At 38.9% G+C, this 20774-nt stretch overlaps 1 pseudogene; it reads left to right on the forward strand.

Moving 5' to 3' along the window:
- The first annotated feature begins 17152 nt into the window (after nucleotides 1-17152).
- On the forward strand, nucleotides 17153-17538 carry LOC113614652 (60S ribosomal protein L30-like; annotated as a pseudogene).
- The last annotated feature ends 3236 nt before the right edge of the window (nucleotides 17539-20774 follow it).

Below are 20774 nucleotides of genomic sequence, written 5' to 3' on the forward strand. Positions count from 1 at the left end.
TCTGCTGACATTCTTACCTATGACCCACTGAGCATACTGCTTTTCTTTTCTCTGAATGACTTCAAGACTTTTTGTTTTCTCTTTTTAGTTTGACTGTGATATGCTTAGGCTGTTTTCTTTGCATTTATTAAGCTTGGGATTTTCTGAGCTTCTTGGATCTGTGGTTTGTTGTCTTTTTTTTTTTTTTTTTTTTTTTTTTTTTTCCCTGTGGGGTTTGGGGTTTTTTTTTTTTTTTTTTTTTTTTTTTTTTTTGGCCATGCCGCGTGGCATGTGGGATCTTAGTTCCACAACCAGGGATTGAACCTGTATCCTCTGAGTGGAAATGTGGAGTCCTAACCACTGGACCTCCAGGGAAGTCCTTGTGGTTTGTTGTCTTTTATTCAATTTTTGAAAATAATCAGTCATTATGTGTTCAAATGTTTCTAATGCTCTATTCTCTCTCTTTTTTGGTGGGGGACTCCAGTTACATGTATATTAGACTGATGGTTTCCCACAGCTTTTGGATGTACTATACTTGTTTCCTTCCGTTTTTTCTCCTTCTGCTTCAATTAGTTACTTTATTTCTTTCAATTTTTAAAATTAAACTTTTTATTTGGGAACACCTTTATAGAAAAGTTATAAATATAGTGCAGAGAGTTCCCATATATACTTCACCCAGCTTCCCCTAGTGTTAACCAGTGGTACATTTGTCAAAACTCAAATATTAACATTGGGACTATTAGCTAAACACCACCATTTTTTCTACTAATGTCCTTTTCATGTTCCAGGATCTAATCTAGGATACCATGTTACATTAGTCATCATGTCTTTTTAGTCTCCTCAAGTCTATAATAGTTTCTTGGTCTTTCCTTGTTTTTTATTATCTGTACAGTTTTGAAGAATATTGGTTGAGAATTTTGTAGAATATCCCTCAATTTGGGTTTGTCTGAAATTTTCTCCTGATTAGAGTGGGTTATGGGTTTGGGGGATGAATACCACAGAGAGGAAGTGCTCTTCTCATCACATCATATCAGGGGGTACATGCTATCCACATGACGTACCACTGGTGATGTTGACCTTGATCACTTGGTTGAGGTGGGGTCTGCCAGCTTTCTCCCCTTCATACATTCTTTGGAAGCAACTCACTAATTGCTTCAGTGGGCCACTGCTCCTGTTTTGTGTTCGGTGTGATACCTGTAGTGCTATAGAGTTTGTCTTATTGTTTCTCCTCCACCCTTAGCTTTCAGCTAGCTCTGCATGCTCATGACATAGAAGGATGTTTTTCTGTGTACTGTTGCCCCTCTCCACAGTGGTAGGCTATTACTTAGTGCGAGACTTGTGGATATAAGGGAAATTTTGCTTTCTCCTGCTATAGCCTCTGCCTTAAGTCTTAAGCATGCCCTGTGTAACTCTGCCTCAAAGGCGGATCTACCTGTGTTTTAGCCCTTCCCCAGTGGCAGACCATCTCTTTCTTGACTCTGAGGATTGAGCAGTGAATAAAACACAGAATGAATTTCATAAAGCTACATCTACAACAGCTGGTAGAAAACTGATAAACACAAGCATGCTGATTACTTGGCTTCAGGTAGATGAAGAGCCCAGCTAATTTTACCCAGTTTGGCCAGTTTGAGTCATTATTTTGTTTATTCAGGCAAATTGTTAGTTTTCCCAATCACTGAAAGGATTTCTTGCCTTTTTATTTACTGAAGGGGAAGACACTTTTCCCAAGTAGAACTCATCAATTCCCTCTTTGTTAGGGTGGATGCCAATTCAATATTCAGATAACTTAACTCTGAAATATAATATAATTATACTTAATTGGGGAAATACCAATAACATTAAAATATTCCATTTGGAAATACGGTATCTGTATTTTTTCTGGATTTATTCTAAATCTTCTAAAAGCAGTGAGGACAGAGGTAATTACAAATCTAAAATGTGAAATAGTTTAGACTCAACACAGTGTTTGGTAAGTGAAAAGGCTGCTTCAAGTATAATTGCATGGATAGAAATCATGTATTTTAAGAAAACTCCTCGTTATGTATGTATGACATTGAAATTTTAAAGCTTGTTGTGTACTATCAAATGCTGGCACCCCAAACATCACCAATGCATCCTGTTGATAAGACAAATCGAAATGTATCACTTACCATGGTAAGGGAGATCACCACCTTGACAGAATTTGATCTTGTCTCAGAGAAGGACTAGGTTAGATTTTTGTTAAGCATTTGAAGTTTGGTTTAAGATGGTTTTTCAATGTGGAGGCTTACTTAGGATTAAGTGAGGATCATGGTATATTAGTTTACGATTGGGGGCACAGCAAGGTGAGGGCACAAATTGTTAATTTCCATTAAAGAGTCAATGGACCTTTTGGAAAGTCCTGTAATGTAATGAGCAATATTATTTGCCTGGGCAAGAGTCTTCTAGAATAATAAAACTGTACTAACGTAGACAACTGAATGCCATGTCAGTGATTCTCCATGAACCATGTGAGTGGTTCTCAACTGTGGCTGTTTTGCCTCCCAGGGGAATTTTGGCAAAGTCTGGAGACGTTACAGTTGTTACAAGGGGAGTTGGGGTTCTTGATGCTACTGATCAATAACTGTCAGCCAGGGATGCTGCTAAACATCCTATGCAGAGAACAACCTCCATGACAAAGAATTATCCAGCCCAATATGTTGATAATGGCCAGGTTGAGAAATCCTGGTGTGGACAAGAGGTCTATAAAGGGCCAGATGGTAAAAAATTTTACACTTTGGATCATACGATCTCTGTTGCAACTACTCAACTCTGTTACTGTGCAAAAGAGTCACAGATAATACGGAAATAAATGGGCATGACTGTGTTCCAAACTTTATTTACAAAAACAAGCAAGGAGCAAGATTTGCCCTGGTGGGCTGTTCTTTGCTGATCCCTAATGGAGCCAGTAAGCTGTATGGGATAGGAGGTTTCAGTTTTCAGTGTCTAAGTGTATGAGTAGATGGTTTCTGATCTCAGCAGTGTGCTTTGAATCTTCAATAGAAGAAGAAACATTTTCAACTAAACATAGGTAAATAGCAAATAAATATGGAATGTCACATGAAAACCCTAGACTTCCCAAAGAACACCGTGAACATTTCTGTGGAGCTGATTTTCTGTGCTACATGAACTATACCAAAACAACAATCTGTTTGCTGAACCAGTAGTTTTCCAGGATGAACTAATGAAACTAAAATTACTTTTTAGCTGGGTTTTATCTGTATTATGAAACTCATTTAAATAAAAAAAATGGTAACATGAGACAAAAATAATTATTTCTTTTAAAACGAAATATAACACTCTCAATGACAATGGCTTAAAAATTATCCCTTTAACACTTAGTACTTTTTTCTTCTTTTTTCAGTTTTTTTGCTGCATTAATCACTTCCTGAGATTATATATATATTTGTTTATTGTCATGCCCTCCCTGTGAGGTCATGGTCATTGTATATTTCAGTCACAGCTGTATCCCCATCACCTAGAGGACCAGAATGAATAATTACACCGCTCATAGAGAACCATTATTATCATCATAGATAACAGAGCACTTACTGTGTGCCAGCTACTCTTCTAAGGACTTTACATGGATTAGCTAGTCTAATCACATTACAACCCTGGGTAGAGGGTACTATTATTATTCACAGTTTAAGAGACGAGAATAATGAGGCATAGACAGGCTAAGTGACTTGTTTAGGCCCACAGAGCTAGCAGGTGACAGCTAAGATTTGAGTCCATGTAGTCTGACACCAGAATCCACGCTTTGAACTATTACACTACAGCTAATGCTCTCATGCTGATATGTTGCATAAATACACATATATACATACATAGTTTGCATATTTCACAATTTCTCTATTGTAAAGCTGGTTACACCCTTACCCTAGGTCTGCTGGCTCTGTCATTCTGCATTATTGTCGTTCGTGATATTCAGGACCCAGGTCCTTAGAGGTCTATCTCTGTGAGGCATTGAGGTGCCTCATGGGAAACAGCAATTCCTAAGGAAAGAGAGAGTTGGAAAAATAAGCTTGTTCCACTATAAATGTTCCTACTATTAGAGAGAAAGATGGTATTGGTATTGGTCAGAGCACAACGTGTATTGCTTCCTGTGAATGGACATCTGAACCCTTCCTGTGAATGGATACCTGAACTCTAGTGGAGAGAGGCTTCCGTTGATAAAATCTCAAAGGGAAATTTTCTCACAAAACTCTCAGAGACGTCAGGAACACAAGGAACACTACTTGGTAAGAAAGCATGACACAAAGGTAGAGGTCGGGAAGGATCCCTACTGCACCAGCAGTGGGGTTACACCTCAGTACTGCCTTGTATCCACAGTCACTGGTATTTCGCCAGGGCTGGGGGCATATAATCATGTGTGGCACCCAGGCAACACAGCACAGGCAATAAGGCATGGCAGCAGGAGAGTGGTGGCAACAGTCACAGAGCAGCTGCAGCTGAGGGTGGGAAGGGCATTCTGGGAGGTCTCAGCAGCAGACATTACTGCAGGGAAAACATATTTCTATGTTGCAATGGGGAAGGCCACATTGATGCCTATGAATACTCCAGAGATGTACTCCAGAGGCCCCAAATGATTGGGTTAGGAGAAGGACAGAGCTAAAGGTCAAGTGCTTTTTATGGTAGCAGCTTAGAGTTACCCCGTTTTTCTCCTTATGACTGTGGAGCTTCAGAATAATGGCTTGCAACTATTATAGAGCTAAAGCCAATATTATCTTCAAGAGTAAATGTGTGTATGTGTACGTGTATGTGTGTGTACTTGAGAGAGAGAGGGTGGGGAGAAGGCAGATAGGCTGTATATCTGTATATTTAGGTCTAAATCATCTTCGGTCATACAAACTGAGCAAATTAACACCAATGCATTGGGTCTTTACTAAGAAACACAATGGTCGCGGTTGTTCTCTGAATTACTAATGCCCTGAAACTGCCTGAAAGTCATTTGGATATGCTTGCTGATAATACTCTTGATGAAGAATATAATTTATTTTTTGCTTGAGAGCTAATTAATGTAATCTTTAAAATATATAAATCCCATGGTGAGCCCAAATAATTATAATTGAAATGTGGACCTTGCCAAAACTGAGAAAATTAAAATGCAGACAAAATCTGTTAATATATCTAAATTAAAAAAAAACAAAAAGGAAAGAAAACCAATTAACTTCTGGAAACAGGGTTTGATATTTAGAATGAGGAGATTAAATTATGCAGATATCAAATTAACACTTGGAATGAAGATGGTGTTGCCCAGCTGCCTTTCAAAGCTTTGCCTTGCACAGACTAAAGTTGCTAGGGAGCAGGGAAGTGAGCTGTTTAAAAGGCCACAGTTGTGTTCCCTAAATGGTCCACACAGGGATCATAAAAATTCCTGATGGAATCTTTAGCAGCATGGAGGTAATTGGAAGGAAGGCATGGGGCTAGTAATTAAATCACAAATCTTTTCTGGGGAAATTATATGTAGATACACATATAGAGAGACATATATAAATAAATAGATGAGCTAAACAATATATACAGGTATGTACATATATATTCACTTATACAACACCTAGTTAGTCATTTTGGTCATTTCAGCAAACAGCTGAGCAACTCCATCAGAAAAAAGAAAAACATTGGAGGTATGGGGCTTAGAGTATAGTTGTACGGGCTTCCCTGGTGGTGCAGTGGTTAAGAATCTGCCTGCCAGTGCAGGGGACACGGGTTCAAGCCCTGGTCCAGGAAGATCCCACATGCCGCGGAGCACCTAAGCCCGTGCACCGCAACTACTGAAGCTCGCGTGCCACAACTACTGAAGCCCGCACGCCTAGAGCCCGTGCTCCGAAACAAAGAGAAGCCACCACAATGAGAAGCCTGCACACCACAACAAAGAGTAGCCCCCGCTCGCCGCAACTAGAGAAAGCCCGCACGTAGCAACGAAGACCCAATGCAGCCAAAAAATAAATAAATTTATGAAAACAAATACAATTGTAAAACTTCCAGAATATACATTATCATATAACACCTGTACATCTGGTGCATTTCAGCAATTTAGTAGGAAAAACAAAATGGCCAAATTAGTTTTTTTGTTTTGTTTTATACCTGAACTGACCAACCAGCTCAATCCAGGTCCTCTGGTAGTTCCACGTTATTACTACATTTAGGAAATCAGATAAATGTGTCTTTGGTTCTTAGGGATATTTCTATGTGTTTCTCACTTTTCAAACAGCTCTTTTTAGCATTGTGTAGGTACCGTCACAGCCTCTTCCACTGCATTATTATAAAGAGTTCACGGTAGGAGTCATTTCTGTAGACACAGTACCATAAAGAGGTTACGGTATATCAGTGTGGATGGATCTGTTCTTACCTCATTAGCCAGCCAGACAGAAGTAATTTTGAATATCAGATCTGGACCCTGGGGGAACTCTTGTCCTTTTCTAAGACAAGCTGTAGAATGTGTACCCTGCTGCACAACCTTGAGATGACCATTAAAGTTCAGAACTCCATCATGAGTACCATCACCAAATGGCCATATTAATAAGACGCCTGAGAGAGCAGAGATGAGAATGCTTTCAGAGACTTATAACTAGCACTGACAGGGACACAAGACCTTCATCTTATTCTGATTATTCTGGCTTCTTAGCCCAGAGGAAAGAAAACGAGTCAGGAAAACAAAAGGTTTGTGGAATTAGTTTGGTGTCCTATCTATTCCCCAAGGGAACCAGAAGAGCAGAGAATGGGGAAGAAAGCAGAGGGAGAATGATTTCTTACCAAGTACTGTATTTGAAAAGCAAACTGGTAAGATGAACAGTTAATGAACGCATCAGCTCATTTAGCAAATATATTTTCTTTCATTAATCATTTAGCAATACTAAGTATTGTAGGCTTGGAGTTAACTAGGATAAGCTAACTCAGAGAAGGCCCCTGCTTCAATAGAACTGCAGCCTAGTGTGGCGTGCAGACCTTCATTGAATAGTTACTCTGATGATAAGCCAGGTCTATGGACATGCATTTGGAAGGAAGCAGATGAAGAATGGGGGTGAACAAAATAATACAGTGTTTGGAATATGGCTATGTTAAATCCTACTCTAAATTGGAATGACCGCCTACCTAAATCATTCTTTTATATAATCATATCTGCCAGAACTTTTGTAATACCCCATCTCTGGTATCTGCAAAGCTCTTTTTACACTTAACAGCAAAACTCTCATTCTTGGCAGCAATTTGGATCTTAGAATGGTCAACCCAGCGAGTATGGTACATCTCTTTAAGATATGCTACAACATAATTTTAGAGAGGAATACTTTGTAAATGAATTATGCATACTTTGGTACTGTTAATGCAAATATCCATAAGATTTTTAACTTTCAAAATTATTGTTAAAGATTTTTTCCCATAAAGTTTCCCTAATTTGATACCAATGGCATTTTTTACAGAACTAAAACAAATCTTAAAATTTGTATGGAGACATGGGGGACCCTGAATGGCCAACACAGTCTTGAGGGAGGGGGGTGGAGCTGGGGGAATTGGACTCCCTGATTTCAGACTGTACTGCAGGGCTGCAGTGATCAGGACAGTGTGGTGCTGGCACGGGAACAGAAATATAGATCAATGGAGCAGGATAGAAAGCCCAGAGATAAACCCACACACATATGGTCACCTCATCTTTGATAAAGGAGGCAGGAATGTACAGTGGAGAAAGGACAGCCTCTTCAATAAGTGGTGCTGGGAAAACTGGACAGAGACATGTAAAACAGTAAGATTAGAACACTCCCAAACACCGTACACAAAAATTAAGTCAAAATGGAACAGAGACCCAAACTTAAGTCTGGACACTATAAAACTCGTAGAGGAAAACATAGGAAGAACACTCTTTGACGTAAATCACAGCAAGATCTTTTTCGATCCACATCCTAGAGTAATGGAAATAAAAACAAAAATAAACAAATGGGATCTAATGAAACTTCAAAGATTTTGCACAGCAAAGGAAACTACAAACAAGACGAAAAGACAACCCTCAGAATGGGAGAAAATATTTGCAAACGAATCAACGGACCAAGGATTAATCTCCAAAATATATAAACAGCTGATGCAGCTCAATATTAAAGAAACAAACAACCCAATCCAAAAATGGGCAGAAGACCTAAATAGACATTTCTCTAAAGAAGACATACAGTTGGCCAAGAAGCACATGAAAAGCTGTGCAACATCACTAATTATTAGAGAAATGCAAATCAAAACTACAATGAGGTATCACCTCACACCAGTTAGAATGGGCATCATCAGAAAATGTACAAACAACACATACTGGAGAGGGTGTGGAGAAAAGGGAACCCTCTTGCCCTGTTGGTGGGAATGTAAATTGATAATGGTCACTATGGAGAACACTATGGAGGTTTCTTAAAAAAGTAAAAATAGAATTACCATATGGCCCAGCAATCCCACTACTGGGCACATACCCAGAGAAAACCATAATTCAAAAAGACACATACACCCCAGTGTTCACTGCAGCACTATTTACAATAGCCAGGTCATGGAAGCAACCTAAATGCCCATCGACAGATGAATGGATAAAGAAGATGTGGTACATATATACAACGGACTATTACTCAGCCATAAAAAGGAACGAAATTGGGTCATTTTTAGAGACGTGGATGAATCTAGAGACTGTCCTACAGAGTGAAGTAAGTCAGAAAGAGAAAAACAAATATCGTATATTAACGCATATATGTGGAACCTAGAAAAATGGTACAGATGAACCGGTTAGCAGGGCAGAAGTTGACACACAGATGTAGAGAACAAACGTATGGACACCAAGGGGGGAAAGCGGCAGGGGTGGTGGTGGTGGTGGTGGTGGTAGTGGGATGAATTGGGAGATTGGGATTGACATATATACACTAATATGTATAAAATGGATAACTAATAAGAACCTGCTGTATAAAATAAAATTCAAAAATTCAAAAAAAAAAAAAAGAAAGTTTCCTGAATTTGATATCAGTCTAAAAGACCTTATTTTCTGGGCTAGAAATGAGGATATGGATGTCTGTGCAGCTGCTGATTATTATTTTGCAATTTTGCAGTTTGTACAAAACTAATCTGTTTTTTGATGGAGCTGGTGTGGCAGGTAAAACACTGAGTCCGTGTGTTCATGTGTCCTGGAAAGGTAAAAAGAACTTTATTTATTTTACTTATTTCTACTGGCTAGTGGAAATTTATCTTAATTCATTCACTTTCTTCCCTCTATCCTTGTTCTTTCAGGGTTCAGTCTAATTACAGGAAGATTATATACTGTCTATGCAAGTTGGCGTCTTCTAAGTTGTCTTTATTCCCATCTGTTCATTGGTCCCCAGGAGTCATAGCTAAGTCCCACTCCCAGCTACAGGCCATCTTCAGTTTGCTTCTTTCTACACCACTGTGGATGCATGGAAATCATCTTGTTCTTTTCCACATTTGGGCACAGTTACTCTGTGAGCTCTCAGTCCCATCGGCCTGGACACCTGGTGCAGATATTTCTAAATCTCTTTACGCTTGCCGCCTCGCTACAGTGTTCTGGAAAAGGGAGTGCAGCTTCCCTGTGCTCTTGGATCTCAAATTTATCAGGATTTCCCCTCACACCCCACCTTCAAGATGAGGCTGAACTTGGTAGAAATGTAAGGCTCAAGTCTAACCTTTCTGAGGGATCCAACACTGACTATATTTAGTCAATGTTTTTCATGGAGGTTTACTGCAATCCCATTAATCTGGAGTATCTTTTCTAGTCTTGGGGTGGAAAGCTTTGCTCTGAACCATTATATAATCTTTCTGCCATGAATCCGCTTATTAAAAGTTCTTCTCAGCTCCTTTTGCAACACCGTTTTTTTGAGATATAGTTGTTCTGTTTTCTAGTTTCCTGAATGGGACAAGGACTGCTAAGGATCACAGATCACTGAATATGCCACTGAATTAATAGCATAAAGCCTTATGTTAATATATTTGTGGTGCTTTTTTTGTTTTTGAAGATTAGTGAGTGATTCAAGCCTCAAGCAAAGCAACAAACAACGGTTTTGTCTGGGTCTTGAAAGAGTCTCAGTGTTCTGGGAAGAGAGATCCCACTCAGATAACAGGTACTTCATATTTTCACAGAGAGCTGTAGGATTGTATGCTTATCCATGTCAATATTTCCTGTAGGCTTCATCATCTTTTTTTTTTTTTTTTAACATCTTTATTGGGGTATAATTGCTTTACAATGGTGTGTTAGTTTCTGCTTTATAACAAAGTGAATCATTCATACATAAACATATGTTCCCATATGTCTTCCCTCTTGCGTCTCCCTCCCTCCCACCCTCCCTATCCCACCCCTCCAGGCTGTCACAAAGCACCGAGCCAATATCCCTGTGCCATGCGGCTGCTTCCCACTAGCTATCTACCTTACTACGTTTGTTAGTGTGTATATGACCATGACTCTCTCTTGCCCTGTCACAGCTCACCCTTCCCCCTCCCCATAACCTCAAGTCCATTCTCTAGGAGGTCTGCGTCTTTATTCCTGCCTTACCCCTAGGTTCTTCATGACATTTTTTTTTCTTAAATTCCATATATATGTGTTAGCATACGGTATTTGTCTTTTTCTTTCTGACTAACTTCACTCTGTATGACAGACTCTAGGTCTATCCACCTCATTACAAATAGCTCAATTTCGTTTCTTTTTATGGCTGAGTAATATTCCATTGTATATATGTGCCACATCTTCTTTATCCATTCATCCGATGATGGGCACTTAGGTTGTTTCCATCTCCGGGCTATTGTAAATAGAGCTGCAATGAACATTTTGGTACATGACTCTTTTTGAATTATGGTTTTCTCAGGGTATATGCCCAGTAGTGGGATTGCTGGGTCATATGGTAGTTCTATTTGTAGTTTTTTAAGGAACCTCCATACTGTTCTCCATAGTGGCTGAACCAATTCACATTCCCACCAGCAGTGCAAGAGTGTTCCCTTTTCTCCACACCCTCTCCAGCATTTATTGTTTCTAGATTTTTTGATGATGGCCATTCTGACTGGTGTGGGATGATATCTCATTGTAGTTTTGATTTGCATTTCTCTAATGATTAATGATGTTGAGCATTCTTTCATGTGTTTGTTGGCAGTCTGTATATCTTCTTTGGAGAAATGTTAGGCTTCATCTTCTTTTGATGGAGGAGGGCATTACTATGGATTAAAAGGTTTATTGGAGTTTAGATTTTTAGAATATTCTAGAAGTGAGTGAGCCACAAACAAGTTTTTTAGAAATTGTTTTTGTTCTCAGTATATGCTTACCAAAGTAAAATATTCTCTGAATTTTTTCTTTCTCAGATAGAATAGAAAACTGATACCAGTGTGTATGTGTGTGTGTATGTGTGTACCACTGATTCAATTATCACCCTCCAGTGTTGTTGGGTTTTTTTTTAATATCTTTATTGGAGTATAATTGCTTTACAATGGTTTTTTAGTTTCTGCTTTATAACAAAGTGAATCAGTTATACATATACATATGTTCCCATATCTCTTCCCTCTTGCATCTCCCTCCCTCCCTCCCTCCCTATCCCACCCCTCTAGGTGGTCACAGAGCACCGAGCTGATCTCCCTGTGCTATGCGGCTGCTTCCCACTAGCTATCTGTTTTACATTTGGTAGTGTATATATGTCCATGTCAGTCTCTCACTTTGTCACAGCTTACCCTTCCCCCTCCCCGTATCCTCAAGTCCATTCTTTAGTAGGTCTGTGTCTTTATTCCCGTCTTACCCCTAGGTTCTTCATGACCGTTTTTTTTTTTTCCCCCTCAGGGTATATGCCCAGGAGTGGGATTGCTGGGTCATATGGTAGTTCTATTTTAGTTTTTTCAGGAACCTCCATACTGTTCTCCATAGTGGCTGTATCAATTTACATTCCCACCAACAGTGCAAGAGTGTTCCCTTTTCTCCACACCCTCTCCAGCATTTACTGTTTGTAGACTTTCTGATGATGGCCATTCTGACTGGTGTGAGATGATATCTCATTGTAGTTTTGATTTGCATTTCTCTAGGGTTTTTGACTTCTTGGTCTGTTCATGAGTTTCATACCCTGTCAGAATCTCAGGAATTAAGCTTACATGAATGCAATTATTTCTTCTCTACAAAAGGAGGCGTAAATTGATGTTTTCTTTCAGATAATGCCTCTTGGAAATCCAAACAGGATATGTTTCTTTCCCTTTTGTGGTGAGTGAGTTATATGAAATCTTATTGCTAAGTATACAATATTTATTTACAATGGCACCATACCTCTCCATTTATTTATTTATTTTTTTAAATTTATTTGTTTACTTTTGGCTTAGTTTGGTCTTTGTTGCTGTGTGCGGGCTTTCTTTAGTTGCGGCGAGCGGGGGTGGCTACTCTTCATTGCGGTACGTAGGCTTCTCATTGCGGTGGCTTCTCGTTGCAGAGCACAGGCTCTACGTGCGCAGGCTTCAGTAGTTGTGGCACGTGGGCTCAGTAGTTGTGGCTCTTGGGCTCTAGAGTGCAGGCTCAGTAGTTGTGGTGCACAAGCTTAGTTGCTCCATGGCATGTGGGATCTTCCCAGGCCAGAATTCGAACCTGTGTCCCCTGCGTTGGCAGGTGGATTCTTAACCACTGTGCCACCAGGGAAGTCCGCTATCCATTTACTTTTATTAAAGCATGATATGGTGGAATAGCGCTAGACTCGTTTCCAGAATTTCTAGGTGTGTATCCCCAGTTCTGCCTACCCATTAGCAGTGTGATTGTGTTCATATTTACCACATTCACAACCTCATTTTTCTCATTTTTAAAATGGAAGTAACAATTTTCCACCCCATCTGACAAGGCTTTTGCATATTCGTTGTTATTGCTAAATATTTTGCCTTAAATAGTTCTTAATCTTTCCATTTATAAGATAGAAATATTCTCTCATTGTTGATTCTGAGTTTTCCTTAGACTAGGATAATAAATAGTATGGAAAAGACTCTCAAGTTCAGTATAATCTTCATAAAGCTCCAGTCAACTAGACATTCCCATAGTAAAGGAGGGAAGTCAACATGATGGCACTGAGGTTTGGTAAGAAGGTCAAGGAAAATGGCTGTGGCTGAATTCCTGAGCAGACAAAATTGCCAAATCTATGTAAGTCTCCTTCCATAGATTTACTTGAATGGGAAGGAAACTGTTTTTCTTAATCAGTCTAATGACGTTCAACCTCATTGCCCAACTTGGTGAGCCAAATTCATGGTGATAAAGGCATTGCATGATGATGATGAGATCTTGGGGTGATAAGAGCAATGAAATGATGAGAGGTATTATATTCTCTATGTAAAGTAGTCTGAACTTTTAGATTTGCTAGATTTTTGTGTGTTTATGTTCATAGTATTTTAGAAAGACAAGTGTCCAATAAATAAAATGTTAGAATGTAGATTTTATCTATTTGAGGAGAATATATATGGTCCTTGTGAAATTTAAAAACTGAAGTACATTCCAGATGAATCATCAACAGCCTGTTCTGCTGTAGTAATAGTACTAGTTGTTGATACAGCTGAAATGAGAGGACCAGCTGGGCTTTCACACGCCTGCTTTCTCCAGGCTAGGGGACTACCCTGTGTAAGAGGCTCCATTTAGTAGTGTGTTGCTATTCACTTGCTAGGTCAGTGATTGTTTTCCATGTTAGTTTGTGCTACATGTTTTGCTTGGTGAGCCTGAAATTCATCAGAAAATAAGAGAAAGTTCAGGAGAAGAGGAGAGAGAACAAACAAGTTGAAGCTTGTGTTGTTTTAGGAGCACAGTGATTCAATATTAGGCATTTTGTTTGAATTCCTGTGTATTGTGCTTCAGTGAGTCAAGGTGGAAGTAGTTTACAGCTGAATTTGGAAATAAAGGGATGTTTTGTTGATTACGTGCTCATCCATTGTATAGTATATTTTATTGATACCCAATGTAATACCTCCTGGTGATGAAAATTATATCTAATTTAAAAGAAAAATAAACAGCAGCAGCATATAGTGTGAACTCACTCTAAATTGCTGCTCAGCTACTCATAAACAATTAAACATGGTCTGTCCTTCGATTCTTTATAGCCAATGCACTTAAAAAAAATTTTTTTGGCACATCCCACAGTTTGATAACATTCAAATGTTATCATTTGAATGTACTGAAATGTTGAAAGGATTTTAGTCCATCTTGAATTAAAAACCAAATGTAAGATAGAAGATTGAAATACAAGCTGATGGTAGAGAGACGTGAAGCTCTTGCCAACATCATATTTCTATTTTATCTAGGAGAGTGTTTCTCAACCATGAATGATTTACCACCCTCCTCCCAGGGGAACATTTGGCAATGTCTGGTTACTCTTTTAGTTGTCACAACTGGGAGGTGCTACTGGCATCTGGTGGGTAGATGCCGGGATACTGCTAAACATTCTACAATGCATAGGATCCCTCTCACCCCCTCCCTCCTCCCACCCCACATTCACAACAAGAATTATCTGGGTCAGAATGTCAATGGTGCCAGATGTCTGTCCTGACCTAGGACAGACATCTGATGAGATATTAGGATTTTTGAGGAAGAAATTTTCCTAACATTTAAAAAATGAAATCATCTATGGTTGAGGGCACTGCTGCTTTGAGTTCAAAGACACAGACTTCTCATCTGAATTCAGGGAGTTATAACTTCATGAATACCCTCAGCAAATATTCTCTTCTTACACAATATAGATTCTGTGAAGAGAAGTCACCATTCCTATATGGGAAAAAATGATGTAGGTTCCACTAAAAATCCATTAGAATGAAGAGATTATCATAGCCTTAGGTTAAATCATAAGACATTTCTGTTTCTGTAGGTCAAAATTATCAAGTATCAGTAATATCATAGGGTTCAACTCTGTACTATGACATCTGTTGTCAGATGATCATGATCTGAAAGAAGGTCCCATTTGGGAGAGAGATGTCAGGATGCCTCTTCAATGTGCCTTGCTTGTATTTCAACCTATTGCAATAATTATGGCTAGAATCTGGTAACATTTGTGGTATCTTAATAATTAATGACACACTGTTCAAAATGCATTTTTGTAATAACTTTTGCCAACATAATTTCTGTTGACATACATTTTTGAGATAACAAAATTGCTATTGCTTGGAAATTTTGAGAATATCTGTGTCAGGCTGGTTTGGGAATTTTAAAAGTCACTCTAAGAATTAAGGAAATAAGAGGTTTAATATAGCAATTAGGGGTTAAAATGGGAATTAGCAGTGTGAAGGCCTGGAAGTATATGGCTGAAGGATCAGAGAAACAGCCACTGTGACATCAGTCTGAAAGCTTGGAATGAGTGAAAAAGCTGCCAATCCTGGGAAGTCCAAGAAACTTCAAATACCACACAGTTGGAGTTTGCAGAGTGGTCTGGAACTAGATGCCTGCCCCTCTGATTGTCATGATGTATTGAGCAATAATAGCTTCTTTATCGTTTCTACTTTCCAACATTCACAAGAGTTCCTCTCACTGGTAAACCATAGTCTGGGTCTATAGCGTGAAGTTGATCCTGAGAAACATAGTTCCCAGACTGAGGAGGGACTGGAAGCAGTGAGGCCAAGTTGACCACCCCAATTCAACACAATGAAAATCTCCTTGCTCACACTCATCATTGAGGGTAGGTGAGAATGGGCAACTTAAAGTTTCTCAAGATTTCACAGAGTTATAACTGCATTTTCATAAGGACAAGAAAGGATGGGCAGCCAAAGCCTCTGTAGAATTCACAATGATATAATTGCCTGATCATAAAAAGTCATCAACATTAAAATAAAGGCCATGAAGAAAGATAAAGAAGGACACCATATAATGATAAAAGGGTCAATACAAGAGGAGGATATTATACTTGTTAACATATATACACCCAATATAGGAGCACCTGAATACATAAAACGAATACTAACAGACATAAAAGGAGAAATTGATGGGAATACAATAAAAGTAGGGGACTTTAACACCCCACTCACATCAATGGACAGATCTTATAGACAGAAACTCAATAAGGCAACAATCTAAATGACACAGTAGAACAGTTGGACTTAATCGATATTTTTAGGATGTTACATCCAGGAAAAAAAAAAAGCAAAAACCAGAATACACATTCTTTTCAAGTGCAATTGGAACATTCTCTAGGATAGACCATGTTCTAGGGCACAAAACAAGCCTCAACAAATGTAAGAGGATAGAAATTATTTCAAGTATCTTTTCTGAACACAAAGGCATGAAACTAGAAATCAACCACAGAAAGAGAAATGAGAAAAAAAAAGATTATGTGGAGACTAAACAACATGCTACTAAAAAACAAATGGGTCAATGATGAAATCAAAGAGGAAATTAAAAAATACCTTGAGACAAATGACAATGAAAACACAACCATACAAAATCTATGGGAGGCACCAAAAGCAGTCCTTAGAGGGAAGTTCATAGCAATACATGCCTTTCTCAAAAAAACAAGAAAAATCTCAGGCAACCTAACCTACCACCTCAAAGAATTAGTAAAAGAAGAACAAACAAAACCTAAAGTCAGTAGAAGGAAGGAAACAATACAGATCAGGAAATAGAGACTGAAAAACAATAGAAAATCAATAAAATCAAGAGCTGATTCTTTGAAAGGGTGAACCAAAGGGTAAATCAACAAATCTCTGGCCAGGCTCACCAAGAAGAGATGACCCAGATAAACAAAATAAGAAATGAAAGGTGAGAAATAACTACTGACACCCTAGAAATACAGAAAAACATAAGCTAATACTATGAACAATTATATGCCAACAAATTGGACAACCTAGAAGAAATGGACAAGTTTCTAGAAACATACAGCCCACCAAAAGTGAACCAAGAAGAAATAGATAATTGGAACAGACTGATCACTAGAAGTGAAATAGAATCTGTAATAATTAAAAAAAACAAAAACAAAAAACACCTCCCTGCAAACAAGAGTCCAGGACCATAGGCTTCACTGGGCAGTTGTACCAAACATACAAAGAAGAACTTATACCAATTCTTCTCAAACTCTCCCAAAAGATTGAAGAGGCAGGAACACTCCCAAAGTATTCTGTGAAGCCACCATCACCCTGTTATCAAAACCAGACACCTTTCTTGCTCCCCAGCCATCTTCGCGGCTCCACTTGGTTGGGGGAGTTCTGCACCAAAGGCAGGAAGATGGTGGCCACAAAGAAGATGAAAAAGTCACTGGAGTCAATCAGCTCTAGGCTGCAACTCATTATGAAAAGTAGAAAGTACCTGCTGGGGTAGAAGCAGACTCTGAAAATGATCAGACAAGGCAAAGCAAAACTTGTCACCCTCGCCAACAACTTCCCAGCCTTGAGGAATCTGAAATAGAGTATTATGCCATGTTGGCCAAAACTGGTGTCCATCACCACAGTGGCAGTAACATTGGGCACAGAATGTGGAAAATACTACAGAGTATGCACACTGGCTATCATTGATCCAGGTGATTCTGATATCATTAGAAGCATGCCAGAAAAGACTGGTGAATAGTAAGTCATGCACAATTTTTCTTTAATAAAACTGTCCAGAGCTTGTTTAAAAACAAAACAAAACAAATACAGCACCAAAAAAGAAAATTTCAGGCCAATATCTTTGATGACTATAGATGTAAAAATTCTCAACAAAATATTAGCAAACTGAACCCAACAACAGTTAAAAAAGATCATACACCATGATCAAGTTGAATTCATCCTAGGGTCACAAGGATGATTCAACATATGCAAATAAATCAGTGTGATACACTACATCAACAAAAGACAAAAGCCACACAATCATCTCAATAGATGTAGAAAAAGCATTTGATAAAACTAAACATCCATTCATGATAAAAACTCTTGCCAGAGTGGGTATAGAGGGAACATACCTCAACATACTAAAAGCTATTTATAACAAACCCACAGCCAACACAATACTCAGTGGCGAAAAGCTGAAAGCCTTCCCACTAAACTCTGGAAGAAGACAAGGATTCCTACTCTCACGATTTCTGTTCAACCTAGTATTGGAAGTCCTAGCCACAAAAATCAGGCAAGAAAAAGAAATAAAAGGTATCCAGGTTGGAAGGGAAGAGGTAAAATTGTCATTATACGTAGATGACATGATGCTCTATATAGAAAACCCTAAAGACTCCACACAAAACCTATTATAACTGATAAACAAATTCAACAAGGTAGCAGGATACAAGATTAACATACAGAAATTGGTTGCATTTCTTTACACTAACAATGAAATATCAGAAAGGGAAAGTAAAAAAACAAATCCTTTTAAAAATTGCATCAAAAAAATAAAATACTTGGGAATAAACCTGAGCAAGAAGGTGAAAGACTTATATGCTGACAACTTTAAAACATTGATAAAGGAAATTGAAGATGATTCAAAGAAATGGAAAGATATCCCATGCTCTTTGATTGGAAGAATTAATATTGTTAAGATGGCCTTACTACCTAAAGCAATGTACAGATTTAATATCCCTATCAAATTACCCATGACATTTTTCACAGAACTAGAACAAATAATCCTAAAATTTTTATGGAACCATAAAAGACCCAGAATTGCCAAAATAATCCTGAGGAAAAAGAACAAAGCTGGAGGCATAACCCTCCGAGACTTCAGACAATACTGCAAAGCTACAGTAATCAAAACAGCATGGTATTGGCACAAAAACAGACATATGGATCAATGGAACAGAATAGAGAACCCAGAAATAAACCCATACACCCATGGTTAATTAATCTTTGACAAAGGAGGCAAGAGTATACTATGGAGAAAAGACAGTCTCTTCAGCAAGCAGTGTTGGGAAAGCTGGACAGCCACATGTAAATCAGTAAAGTTAGAACACTCCCTCACACCATACACAGAAATAAACTCACAATGGCTTAAAGACTTAAGTAGAAGGCATGACACCTAGAAGAGTCCTAGAAGAGAACATAGGCAAAACATTCTCTTACATAAATCATATCAATGTTTTCTTAGGTCAGTCTCCCAAGGCAATAGAAATAAAAGCAAAAATAAACAAATGGGACCTAATCAAACTCACAGGCTTTTGCCCAGCAAAGGAAATCGTAAAAAGTGAAATACAGCCTACAGAATGTGAGAAAATATTTGCAAATGATGCAAGCAACAAAGGCTTAATTTCCAAAATATACAAACAGGTCATACAGCTCAATTTAAAAAAAAAAAGCCCAATCAAAAAATGGGTAGAAGACCTAAATAGACACTTCTCCCAAGAAGGCACGCAGATGGCTAATAGGCACATGGAAAGATGCTCAGTGTTCCTAATTATTAGAGAAATACAAATCAAAATTAAAATGAGGTCTTACCTCACACTGGTCAGAATGACAGTCATTGAAAAGTCTACAAATTGCTGGAGAGGGTGTGGAGACAAGGGAACCCTTCTACACGGTTGCTGGGAATATAAATTGGTACAGCCACTATGGAAGTCACTATGGTGGTTCCTCAAAAAGCTAAAAATAGAGTTACCATATGATCCAGCAATCCCACTCCTGGGCATATATCTGGACAAAACTATAATTTGAAAAGATGCATGCACCCCAATGTTTATAGCAGCACTATTTACAATAGCCAAGACATGGAAGCAACTTAAATGTCCATCGACAGAGGAATGGATAAAGAAGATACGGTATATATACACAGTGAAATATTTCTCAGCCATAAAAAATGAAATAATGCCATTTGCAGCAACATGGATGGATCTACAGATTATCATACTAAGTGTAGTAAGTCAGAAAGAGAAGGACAAATATCATATGATATCACTTATATGTGGAATCTAAAATATATGTAACTTGCAAGAGGCCTATGCAGTATCCTTTCTTCAGAGTACAATATCTGATGTGTAGTCCTTCTCTATCTTGATATCTTTCTAAGAGATTGCTATTTTTCCTTTGGTATATTAGGGTAGAATAGCCAGTGTTTATCAAACACATCTGAACTTTTAGTGACAAGATGAAAAATTTTTGAACTAGAATGAAAATATATGAAATGAAAAAATGATTGGACACAGAAGAAGGGAACAGTAAATTTAAGACATATTAATAGAAATTATTCAAAATGAACCATCTAGAGAAAATAGAACATCAATGAGTAGGAACAATATCAAACGTACTAATATGTATGTAGTCGGATTTTCAAAAGAAGTGGAAAAGCTGTGCTCCTAGAATCAATGAAATACGATATTATCCCCAGTTGTCAGGTAAGAGAACTAAGGTGCTGGAAGTGAAGCAGGAGGTGGCAGGACTGGGCTTCAAACCTAGGAGTGCCTGATGCCAAAACCCACGCTCTCCGCTGCTTGGCCCTGAGCCCAGAAAGCTCGAGACTGCTTGAGTTTTCTTCCTTGAAGCTCACCTGGGCAGCCCCTGGAGAGAGCTGGGCAACCGCCCCTGTGTGAGGGTTCCAGCCCCAGACTGTGACCCCTCTGCCACCCGGACCCTGGGAGCACAAGTGTCCTTCCTTTCAGGCTCATCTGCCTACTGCCCACCTTCTCCCGGTGGAGCTGAGCCACGTGTGAGCTTGGGTCCAACCCAAGGGCCTTCTCCTGTTACATGGGGGCTCCCATCAGGGGCAACTTCGGGGAGAGGCTGTGACCACCACCCCGTTAAGTAGGGCCCCCAGGGCGAGGACTGGAAGATCAGAGGATGCCCCCTTTGTTGTGGTCTGGTGCCTGTTCATTCTGAACCGCCAGAGAAATTGAGCTGTTTCCAAGTCAAGACAAACTCCTTTTTCCAGCCCATTCTCAGAACTGGGAGTCTTCTGGGAT

The sequence above is a fragment of the Aethalodelphis obliquidens genome, unplaced genomic scaffold (genome assembly GCF_003676395.1).
Source record: "Aethalodelphis obliquidens isolate GAN/ISIS:26980383/991018 unplaced genomic scaffold, ASM367639v1 scaffold101, whole genome shotgun sequence".
Lineage (NCBI taxonomy): Eukaryota > Metazoa > Chordata > Mammalia > Artiodactyla > Delphinidae > Aethalodelphis > Aethalodelphis obliquidens.